This window comes from Arvicanthis niloticus, chromosome 15 (genome assembly GCF_011762505.2).
Source record: "Arvicanthis niloticus isolate mArvNil1 chromosome 15, mArvNil1.pat.X, whole genome shotgun sequence".
NCBI lineage: Eukaryota > Metazoa > Chordata > Mammalia > Rodentia > Muridae > Arvicanthis > Arvicanthis niloticus.
Window position 1 is genome coordinate 5,252,965 of NC_047672.1, and position 12,211 is coordinate 5,265,175.

The 12,211-nt window shown below is 44.2% G+C and overlaps 1 long non-coding RNA gene across 1 annotated transcript; it reads right to left on the reverse strand.

Annotated features, from left to right (window-relative positions):
- Positions 1-2,066: 2,066 nt before the first annotated feature.
- Positions 2,067-11,040, reverse strand: LOC143434503 (uncharacterized). The gene is made up of 4 exons (XR_013103992.1): positions 10,728-11,040; positions 10,230-10,319; positions 9,526-9,743; positions 2,067-3,581 (listed from the first exon to the last, which is right to left on the reverse strand). It is a non-coding gene; the product is annotated as an uncharacterized LOC143434503 (long non-coding RNA).
- Positions 11,041-12,211: the final 1,171 nt, after the last annotated feature.

The following is a 12,211-nucleotide window of genomic DNA, read 5'->3' on the forward strand; positions in this document are numbered from 1 at the left end:
GCAAGTGATAAAAATTTACTTGATGAAAATGCCTTTATGATACCGTACATAATGACATACAATGAGCATACGCCAATTGAAAATAATTAATTTGGCCAGTGAGATGTTTCAGCAGGTAAAGGTATTTGTTGCTAAATTTGATGGCTGAATTCCATCCCCAGGACTCACTTGGTAAAGGAGAAAAATAAGTCCCACAAATTGTCCTTTGACATACACATGTACCTTTTGGCACACAAGTACACACACATACACACACACACTTTAGAAAATGATATTTCTGATACAGTTGTTCTGTAAGACTGTTTGAGCTACTATAGAGCTTTGAATTTTTCTCTGAGAAGCGTCATTAAGCACCCTGTTTGTAATTGTCATCTGACCTTACTGTGTTTGGAGACTGGGCAACAGGTAAGGATGAAGCCATGAGACTTACTCTAATAATTCAGAGCCTATGTATTAGATCCAGGTGAAGGTTGTCTACGTGATAAGAGGTGTGCAGACTAGATTTGTGTTGATAGTCTATAGCAAGAACACCCACCACCTTAGTGTTTTATTGCTATGAGAGAACAACATGACCACAGCAACTCTTATAAAGGACATTTAATTGGGTCTGGCTTACAGTTCAGAGATTTAGTCCATTATGATGGTGGGAAACATGGTGGCATACAGGCAGACATAGTGCTGGAGAGGCAGCTGAGGGTTCTGCATTCTGATCAGCAGGCAGCAGGCAGCAGGGAGAGCACTGGGCCTGTCTCGAACTTCTGAAACTGCAAAGCCCAGCCCTGACCACTAGTGACGGACTTTCTCCAACAAGGCCACAACTCCAATAATAGACCATTCCTATGAGTCTATGAGAGCCATTTTCATTCAGACCACCACAGACTGGGAGTAGAAAGAAAGCTCAAGAGACTCCTAACATCTAGAGGGACAGAGTTGTATCACCTAAGAAGAGAGGGTTTTGGTAAAGCAAGGTGAGATGTAAACTAAGTACTATATACTAAGCTTTTTATTAGAAGGGCATGATCATTAAGTATTGTAAAGGATGTGAGTAGAAAGTCCTACAAGACTGGAGGTCTCAGCTGGTCTCTGTATGTGCTGGAATCCTGAAGAAGTAGGTTCCAATGCCAGTGAAGAAACGGATGTGCTAGCAAGTTGAGGACAAGCAGACAAAGAACAAAACCTTTCTTTTTTCCTTGTCTTTATATAGGCTTTCAGAGTGTGGCCCAGATTAAAGGTGTGTCCTCCTGCCTCATGATCTGGATCAAAAGCCTATGTCTTCCAGATGCAAAATATGAATCACAGGTGTGCCCTTCATTTCTGGATTGTAGTTCATTCCAGTTACTGTCAAGTCAACAACCAAGAATCACCATCAAAAGGGTGACAAGTGACAATGCAGGTCCATCTCTAATAAAATGTTGAGCAAAAGAAAGCTACATGGAAATAAATGTGAATCCATTTATACAGATCAGAACAATGCAAAACAAGGCAACATGTCACTTACTGAGGCAAACATGCAGTAGAACCAGAAGAAAAGCAGGGAACAATAACACTGAGAAATGGAGTCAGAGCAAGGACAGGTGATGGGGGATTTGTGGGTACAAAGATTTGATGGTGATGGTGCATATTTAAACTGGCATTAGGTTCTACTCTCTTGTATTGGTACTCTTTTTGGCATATACATTATGTATAATGCACAGAATGTATCTGGTAAATATTTAATAAAGCAATTTCTTTTTCCTTTTATTGAAAATGGATTTTTTTCTCACATAAAATGTAACTTTAATTATTTCAAACCTTATTTTTTAATGAAGGTTCTTAAATGCTTTGACCGCTCTTGTAGTCAACTACCCACCAGAGGTAGCAGACTTTAAAGAAAGGATAAGTGGGGGTGGGGGCTGGACCTGTTTAGAAAGGTTCTTTGGAGCAACTCCCATCTATGTTGTGTGGAAATCAGCAGTTCAGTTCACATGTTAGCAGGCAGCAGCAGTTGATCCGCTCCAGCTTGATCCACTCACAAACACTTCACAGCTACATCAACAGTCTAGTTCAGTAGAATCAGGATAGCAAACAGGAATCAGCGGCAGTGACACTATCAAGCAGAGACAGCCAGGCCTCAGCCTCAGCTCAAGTGAGCAGGAGAGACCAGGAGGGACATCAGGAGAAGTTCTCAGCTGTGCCTCTCTCAGGGAAGGGAAGATCAGTGAAGACCCACAAACGTTGTATAGCTAGCTGTACCAGAAAGCCAAGCTCTGTCTCCATAACTCCATGGAGACCTATTTATACCCTCCAAACATCACGTGTCCTCCACATGTCTTGCCTTAGCACTGGTCTTGCCTGAGCACATGCATCCAATCAACCTGAGTCCTCAGAAGCGGCAAGAAACTGTAGTGTATCACCAGAAGTTTTTTTGTTGTGTTTCTCTCTATGGAGCCCCAACACATGCAGCTCAACTACACAGTGTAAAGTGAACCAGTACATGCATGTTGTTAGCAAAGAACCTTTCATCACGTGGCCTTTCACGTGCTTGCTCTAAAGTGCTTGTTCTAACGTAGAACATCCTCTCTCCTGTGTCTGCTTCAGCAAAACGTTCCTTCATGAGTCGGCCTTAGCCTTTCACATCTGAGTCCACCTTAACAAAATGTTCCTTCATGTGTTTGCCCCAGCAAAACACCACTCAACTGACTTCCCAAAGAACCCTTAAATTTCCACTTCAATGATGTATGTTGACCAGTTTCCCTTCCCTCTATTCCCCCTGTTCCTCTCCATATTCACTCTTCTCTAGACCCACTCCCTCCCTGTCTCAGTAGAAAACAAATGGGCTTCTAAGGGATAATGATAAAATATAATGTAGTAAGATAAAAACAAACTCTAACACATTAGAGTTGGACAAGACAAACAGAAGAATCTCTAAAAAAGGCACAAGAAACAAAGACCCACTTGCTCATACACTCAAGAATCCCATTAAAAACACTAAACTAGAAGCCATACTATACATTTAAAGAACCCAAAGTGGAAAACTGTAAGAAATATCTGACCGCCGTTGAGAATAGACCACTTCAGACCACGGTTCTAAGGGGGAGAAGGTTTATTCAGGAGATGGGGCAAAGGTGGGGAGAGGAAGATGGAAGAGATAAGAGAGAGAGAAGTAGAGTCCGGCCATGACCACGTGGAGAGAGGAAGGTGGGGGAGGGGACAGAGAGGCAAGAGGATAAGAGGATAAGAGAGTAAGAGAGTAGGAGAGCAAAGGAGTGAGGAGGGGGCAAGCAGCCCCTTTTATAGTGGATCGGCCTACCTGGCTGTTGCCAGGTAACTGTGGGGAGGAGCATACCTGGCTGTTGCCAGGTAACTGGGGAGGTGGAGTTTAGACGGAATACTAACAAAAACAAGAGAAGGAAAAAATATATATATATATATGTACATATATATATATATATATATGTACATATATATATGTTATATTAGAAATAAAAAGGAATTAGAAATAACAAGGAATCTCCAAAGATCCATTGAGCTGATTTTCTGTTGGTCGCCTTCTTGGCATGCAGCCTCCTCTTAAGAGTAGTTTGTTTCCCCAGTGAGACTCCCTTGGAGGAAACAAAATTTTCATTTGTAAGTGGCTATCAATTGTAGATGGCATCTGGGTTAAGGATAGGAGCATGAGTCCACTTCTTTCAGCTCTAGGACCCCAGCTGAGCAGACCCTGTGCACACTGCCTGGTCTCTGTGAGTCAGTATGTGCACTGATCTTGTTAATTTAGACGGTCTTGTTTTTTTTTTTTTTACTGGCCTCCATCCCCTCTGGCTCTTGCACTCTTTCCCCCTCCTCTTTCACAGGGCTCCCTGAACCCTGAGGGGAGGGTCTGATGGTGACCTTCTCTTTAGGGCCAAGTGTTCCAAGGTCTCTTACTGTGCATAATGTCTGGCTATGGGTCTCTGTATTTGTTCCCATCTGCCGCAGGAAGAAGTTTCTCTGTGGTGACACAGAGAAATCTAATTAAATCTAGATTGTGGTGACACAATCTAGATCTAACACACAATAGCATCTCTGGGAGTCTTTGTTAGTTAAAAAATTAAATAAGCATATGATGAGGCTAGCCTGCATAACATAGTGAGACTTCCAATTGCATGTGGTGGCACACATACACACAGATAAAATGTAGATAAAATAAAATCTTGCATGCATTGTCATGCATGTTACACAGCAAAACTACCAGACTCCCCCCATTTTCTCCCTTCTGTGTTGGTATGTATATGCTTAGCCCAGGGAGTGGCACTATTATGAGGTGTGGTCTTGTTGGAGTAGGTGTGTCACTGGGGGGATGGGCTTAAATACCCTCAACCTAACAGCCTAAAAGCAAGTCTTTCATTAGCAGCCTTCAGATGAAGATGTTGAACTTTCAACTCTGCCTGCACCATGCCTACCTGGATGCTGCCATGCTCCTACCTTGATGATAATGGACTGAACCTCTGAACCTGTAAGCCCGCCCCAGTTAAATGTTGTCCTTTTAAGAGTTGCTTTGGTCATGGTGTCTGTTTACAGCGGTAAAACCCTAAGACACCTTCCTAAATTCTTTGGTAACATTTGTGTGCTTAAGCTAGGAAAAAAAAGCAGAGTAACAAAAGTATCAGGGCTTTCTAGAGAAGCAGGCCCAGTGGGGATGGAGAAAGACAGATATAGAAGAAGATTTTCAGTAAAGGTTTGACTCCCAAGATCTCAGTGGGCCAGCTGGAGACCTGTAGGAGCCAATGGTATAAGTCCTAGACTGAAAGCTGGTGGGTCAACCTCTCGAGCTGAAGCTTGAGAACAAAGTTAAGAAAAGCCTGGTGCCCAGGTCGAACAGAAGACAGTTTTCCTTTATACATCAGAACACTGAAGACCTTCAACTGACTGGGAGACAACCACCCACATGAGGCAGTCTACTTTGCTTGGTCCATCAATCAAATATTCATTTTGTCCAAAAACACTGTCACAGACTCCTGAAGAATAGTATCTGGCAAGCTACCTGGACCCAGTCAAGTGTATACATAAAATCAGCCATCTGAAGAACGGATGTTTCTTGTAACTCGTCCACTCCACCAGGATGGGGTCAACTGGCTTCTCATGCTCCTAGTCCCTTAGCCACTGCTTGTGAAAAGTTTCTGTACATTATCACTTAAGATACCTGGCACTTGCCTTTAATCCCAGAACTTGGGAAGCAGAGGCAGGCAGATCTCTGTGAGTTTGAGACCAGCCTGGTCTACACAGAGAGTTGCAGGATTTTCAAAACTCTTCTCCTTCATCGAAGCAAGGAGAACACAAAGAGAACTTGTCAGCACTCTAGAAATTAACCAAAGATTCACAGCAATCTAGAGAACATGTATCCAAGACCATCTTTGCCAGAGATGGAAACCCCCGTGTATGTCTAATCCACTAATCTACCTAATCCACTATCCTGGATTAGATGATGAGTTCCAAAATACCATACCCAATAAACAACAAATAACAAAAGGTGAGTCAGGCTTCCCCCAAACCAAACACTTGCTCACTGAAGACAGGAAAAGACAGTCAACAAAGAGGGTTCCATAAAAACTTACATTCATATTGATATAGACACAGATGTATTGCTCTAGAAACAACTATAGATTCACACAAGTGTGCAAGTTCATCTGGACTGGTATACACACTTCTCTGCCTGTCAGCTGAAAAGAGCCCAGAAGCAATGACTTCCTAGTAACAATGAGCAGACTCAGCACCCAGAGAACAGGCACCAGAAGCATGAGCACGTGTCATAGAAATGGTAGAAATAAGGCCTAGCCACATAGTCAAGCAACACAGACACATGAGCAAGGGTTCTCCATTGGACCTCAGCTTGAGCCTGGTGACTCAAGTCAAAAAGAGTCAGCACTTATGGGTGTAAGACCCCCATGAAGGGAGGACCTCACCCAAGTCTCAGGAATTTACAGCCACCCAATAACTCACAAGACACCGAACTTGATGCAATTAGCAAGAGGTATATTTTGATCAGCATGCTGAGGTCAAGACCCATGACCCACTCAGGGGCAGTGGGGTCTGACCCCGGGCTTTGGAGCCAGAGAAAATTTAAAGGTAAAAACCACAACCCGGGGGGCGGGGGGAACTACAACCCAGGGGGAGTGAAGGAGGGTTATTGAAGAGTACCTGTGGAAAGTCCCAGCCCATTATTTAGTTTGTGACAGGGTCCAAGGAACAGTCATGGGGAACATTTTGTATAGGCTATTCTCAAGAGTCTATTCATATTCAACCATCTATCTGGTGGTCAGCCAAGTTCCTGAAACACAGAGCTCATGACCAAACTGACTTGCACTCTTGGTTCTTCTCAGCCTGCTATGAGTTTTTGAAAAATTTTAACCCTTTCATGGGCAGTAATCAAGTGCTCACTTGAGCAAAGGAGACAACAGAGTTAATGACTTTTCTGAGGTAGTGTCTTAGTGAGGGTTTCTATTGCTCTGAAGAGACACCATGATGACAGCAACTCTTAGTAAGGACAACATTTAACTGGGACTGGTTTACAGGTTCAGAGGTTCAGTCCATTATTTGCAATGCAGGAAGCATGTTATCATGCAGGCAGACACGATGCTGAAGAAGGAGCCCAGAGTTCTACATCTGGACCAGTGAGCACTAGGAAAAGAGAGACACTAGGCCTGGCTTGAACTTCTGAAACCTCAAAGCCCACCCCAGTGATGCATATCCTCCAATAAGCCTACACCTACTCCAACAAGACTACGCCTCCTAATAGTGCCACTCCCTGTGGTCCTATGAGGGTCATTTTCATGGCCACTACAAGTAGGCTCAAGTCCATTAGTCATATTTTGTTTGGTTGGTTTTGTTTTGTTTTGTTTTGTTTTGTTTTGTTTTGTCTTGTCTGGCACCAATGCTGTCTGTGGGGGTGGAAAGTCGCTCAAGTGAGGGACCAGTCTGGAGCAAGGGTGAAGTGTCCAAAACCCCAAAATCTCCTCCTGAGACTGGCAGGAATAGGACTGTTCCTCCATGCTCTGGACCTGTGTGACCCAGTACATGTAGCCTGTATGACCTCCACCTCTGCCACTCTTTGGTAGACAAATTACAGGTTTAACTTCCTCTCACCCTGTAAGTACATGTCCAGCTAGCACCTTGAATTCCTCTTTATGCAAATGAAGCATTCCCAGAACCTCAACCTAGTCAATAATGTACACTCACTGTTAAAACCTCTACTCACTCCCCAAGGTTTATATACCCTTATTCACTCCCAGTAAAAGAGAGCTGTTTCACTGAAAACCATCCTGGAAAAGGCTGTTTCTCCCCGAACTTTCCTCCAACCAAGGTCCTATGGACAACCCCCCACCCCTCGTCCCAACTTAAGTTTCATTCCTTACAGTCTGGCCTGGTGCACAACAGTGCCTGAACACCCTGAGGGAAGAAGCAGGTGGCAGCTGGCCTTGTACTTGGTTGGTTAATGGGCATTCAATGTCATTCAGGTATTGTAGAAATACAGCTGTCATCATGTCTTGCATTAATTCCCTGGCCATGTGATAGGACTGTTGGTAACTGAGCTGCTGAGAAAGCCCAAGGGAACAGACCAAGTCCACTATGTTATCATATTGGTTAAAATGTTTCTCAGGTCACCAAGATTTCTGCATGCAGAGCTGGATAGAGTCTAAATAAAAGGCTGAGGCAGGAAAGGAAACAGTGTATACATAAAAGCATCTTCTACAAAATATCAGAGGAGGACTCCCCAACATTAACAAGGTCATTGAAAAGAGAAGTCTGAGAGAAACTGTCCCGGGGCAGAGGTATCTGAGATTAACAATGTATCTAATTTGGTTATCAACTGTGATACCTATACCATAGTTGAATGTTAACAACCAGAGAACCTGATGTGAGGAAAATGGGAACTCTGTTTGCAATCTTTATGTAAATCTGAAACCACTATATAAGTTACAAGTTTACTTTTTACAGAGGAATTAGAGAGAGAGAGTTACACGGGTAGCGCATGTCTGGGAAAATGAAGAAGAATAAAGAAGTGTGGCTACCAACCACACAACTAATTAATTCTGCATATACAACTAGTTTTGCATGCAGTCACACAACTCCTGCCTTCCCTGACACTGGTCACCACTGCTTCTTTCTGGACCCAGAATATAGCTGTCTTACCATGATGGGCTGTGGTGAGCATGTCTGCTTAGCAGAGCCTGGGTCCTCTACTCAGGCAACATCTGAGTAAGGTTAGATGAACTGAGATTTTGATCATTGGACAGATGAGTTAAAGTCTTAGGCTCAACAACATGGAGTCTGAACACCAGCTTCTGTTCATTACCTCTTGATTTCTCATCAGTAAAATGGAGGGGGAAAAATAGAGATAGTCACCAGATGTGGTTGTCATAACTAACGGACATAAGCCATCAGGTGTAAGGACTTCTATAAAACTCAGCTCTTGGTCACCATCTGAAACACTGGGATCTGGGGGGAGAGCACACTGACATTTGTAACATTGTATATATGTATAGGTATGTGTCAGTATCAAAATTCATGGTTTTCTAAGAACAAAAGGTGTTGAAATGTTGCATGGTGGTATATGTCTGTAACCTGTAACTCCGGCTCCTAACAAGGATAGCATTGAAAATTCCAGGCTTGAGTGGGTTATATATCAAGACTACCTCAAAAAACACAAGCAAAGATGCTTAGACAGGAAGAAAGGAGCTTTAATTTGGGGAGGGGATTTGTGACTGAGGTTAATAAGAAATGGTCAGAGGAAATGCATGGACCCAGAATTTGAGTTGGCTCAGAGAATCGTGGAGTGCACACATTATAATTGTGGTCCCTGATTTTTTAAAAATGTTTTTATGTTAAGGCTAATCCTGTAAATTTCAATGACTGATTCTCATTGAAGTATAATGAAGGATAAAAACCACAGATGGTGGTATGTGTGTGACCCTTGTGAATCAGAGGCTGTGCCTGGAGGGTGACCTAGATGAAATAGCAAGTTCAAGACCAGGCAGACATGGCCAGAGCCTGTCTCAGAAAAAGGAAAAGAGTGATGTTTGATCAAGAGTCTGCTAGCAGAAGAGACAAAGATGCATGGTATGCAATCTATTTGGTGCCATCAACCATGTGTGTGGTTGGCTTGGTTTAATATCTGCAGTTACAGCAGGAGCAGACCCTGCAGTACCCCATCACAAGGTCTCTAGAAGAACAAAACCTCACTGGACCTAAGGTGAGAGACTTGTTCAGACATCATATGATCCTACTCTCAGCTCTGGACAGCACAAACATCCAAATGCCTGATCCAGAGAGATTCATTCAGCCCAACCATGGAGAGGGCTTACTGGGCTCCTGGGGCTCACAGTGAATGGCAGGAAGTCAGCAAGAGGATGAGGAAAAACCTGGGCAACTTGGTACATGATCTAGGAGAAAAACAGGATGCTCCAATGCCAGAGATGGTGAGTCAGGAAAAGGACAGGATGCTTTTTTTTTTTTTTTCCCTGTGGTCCTTCAGACCCAGGTTGGGTTAGTTAAAATCACTGATTAACCCACCTCTGTCTGGAACCCACCGGATAGACGGACTTCAGGCATGCCATCTACAAAGTTTTCACATATGCCTTGGGAATGAGCACTTCAAAGCCAAATTCTGGAACTCTTTGGCTGGAAAACACTCCAAATGTATAGTTGGCCCAGAAATGCTCCAGGAAGGAGACCACAGCGGTGAGATTGTCCAGGAACTGTTCTTCACAATAGCTTTTGAAGTCTACTTCCTGAGAAAAAAAGATGGAAGCGGCAAGAAAGGTGTGTCTGAGCGCTGTGCCTCTCTTCCCTCTTCCTTGGATCTGCCACTTTTGAGCAACATCTGAGGGTAAAGTTCTTCTGGGATTCCCTGCACATACATAAGCATTTCGTAGCTTACCATAGTGATTGCAAGCTTGCTTAATGGTGCTAGTTGGCTATTTTCCCATCTACAGTGCCCAGATGATATCCCCTTCCTCCTCCTCCCCCTTCCTCTCCTCCTCCCCTCCCCCTCTCCCTCTCCCTCCCCCTTCCCCTCTCCCTTCCTCTCCTCCTCCCCCTCGCCTTTCCTCTTTTCCTCCCCCTCCCCCTCCCCCTTCCTCTTCCCTTCCTTCTCCATGTTTGATTTGGCTAGTGTGGCTGCATTTACTTAACCGGACTCCGATTACTCTCAATTCTTATCGGCTCTGGTTCCACTAAACAATGCCTGAGTGTACTTCACTCTACTCTTTACTCACTTGTGCAAACCTTGGAGGGTCTCTTGGGATGAGGCTGGGCATCTCAGTGGCTTCTGGAAAATGCTTTCCAAGGAAGCAGCTCCTGAACTCCTCCCCAGTGGAGTAGTCAAAGGGCCAGACCAGGCAGGGCAGGAAATAGAACATGAGATTTTTTTTTTTTCAGTCTCACTGGCCCCTGGCGGGTGTGGCAAAGCAGTATCTATAGGAACCTCAGAGAATTTTCCCAGAACTGCACATCCCTGAGGCAGCCAGCCCAGAGCCTAGCATAGGAGCATCCATTAAGCATGAAGTCAGAGACCTAGGAGGCCAGAATCAGCTGGAGTTGGCCCTCAATCTAAGGGAGCAGAGGAGCTTCAGGCCTCAGGACACAGGATGAACCCAGGTGTCTGAGGTCTAGAGCTGGCCTACCCAGAGTTTCCAGGCCTGAGCTTCAGCCCAGTGGTGAGCTGAGGGAGAGAGAGGAGGGACTGGGCAGGGGGTTAAATTGCTGAAACTTACCCTGTTCTAGACTTGGGGTTTCCGGCTTGTTCTCAATTGCTTATTTTCCAGGCCAACTTGATGTCATTTGTCTCTCTTTTAGCCCTGTCCTTAAGTCCTGATGACTCATGATTAGAATTGAGCTAGAAAATGGCATAGTTGCAACATCTGAGCCTTCTTGGCCAAAGAGGGGGTGTCTTTAAATGAGCCAAATATCTTTGTCAGCTTTTGGCTCTGAGATTACAAGCCAAATCATGGGACAAAAACATGTGAAGAAATCTCTGGGAACAAGCTCCTCTCGACTCTAAGTACCACAGGGTCAGGGCACAAAGCACAGCACAGCAGTCTCACTCTTTCCACAGTCCTGGTTCATTGTTGAGAACCAAGTTCCCAGCTGCTGCCTGTAACCTCAGCACTAAGCAGGCATCTTTACAGAGCCTGGGCAAAGAGGCTGGAAAGTCTCGCTGAGGTGGCATAGGAACATTGACGGAAAGATCTGTCTGCTTTGTGTCCACATGCTATGGCATTCTAACACACCTCACCACGCTTAGCCTTCCATCCGTGTACCCATCTGTAAACTGACTCTCTCTCCAAGGAGTATGCTACAACCGTGTCGATCACACTGACTTTAAATGGAAGATGTCACAACACATCACTTGCAAATGGACTACAAATCACTAAGGTGTACAAATGCCACCAGAGAGCAGACATAAGGGACTACTTCCCATCTGTAGGTGGGAACATGTAAGGTGGGAAAAGGTAAGGTTTTGTGACTAGAAAATAGAGAAAAGTCATTTGTTCTGGACAGAGCTGGGTAGTTTTATAGGAGTTTGTTTTCTCGGACACTGTTTAAGACATCAAGATGAACACACAAAACCAAACAGAACGGTGGATGAGAACCTGGTGTTTCTTTTTGTGGTTTATTGTGATCTATGACACAGTCTGAGGTGATTGTTGACATTGCTTGTAATCCTATGTATGTGGCTTGTCTTCTGTGGTGGCTACTCTTGGTTGTCAAGTTTACTACATGTGGAATGAACTAAAACCCCAGAGGCTGGGTACACCTGTGAGTCTTTTTTTTTTTTTTTAAACATCTAGAGAATGATTATTTAATTAAATCATTTGTAGTGGAAAGACCCACTTTTAATCCAGTTCTTCTGAGGTGGGAAGGTCCACTTTTAATCTGGGCCACACCTTCTGCTGGCCACCTGTGGTAGTTTGAGTGAAAATGACTCCATAGGCTCATAGGGGCTGGCACTATTAGAAGGTCTGACCTTGTTGGAGGAAGTGTGTCACTGGGATTGGCTTGGGGGTTTCAAAAGCTCAATTCAGGCCCAGTGTCTCTGTCTTCTTCCTACTGCTTGGGGATCAAGATATAGAACTCTCAAGTCTCTAGCACCAGGTCTGCCTGCATACACTCCACCATAATGATAATGGACTGAACCTCTGAACTGTAAGCCAGCTTCATTAAGTGTTTTTCTTTATAAGAGTTGTTGTGGTCATGG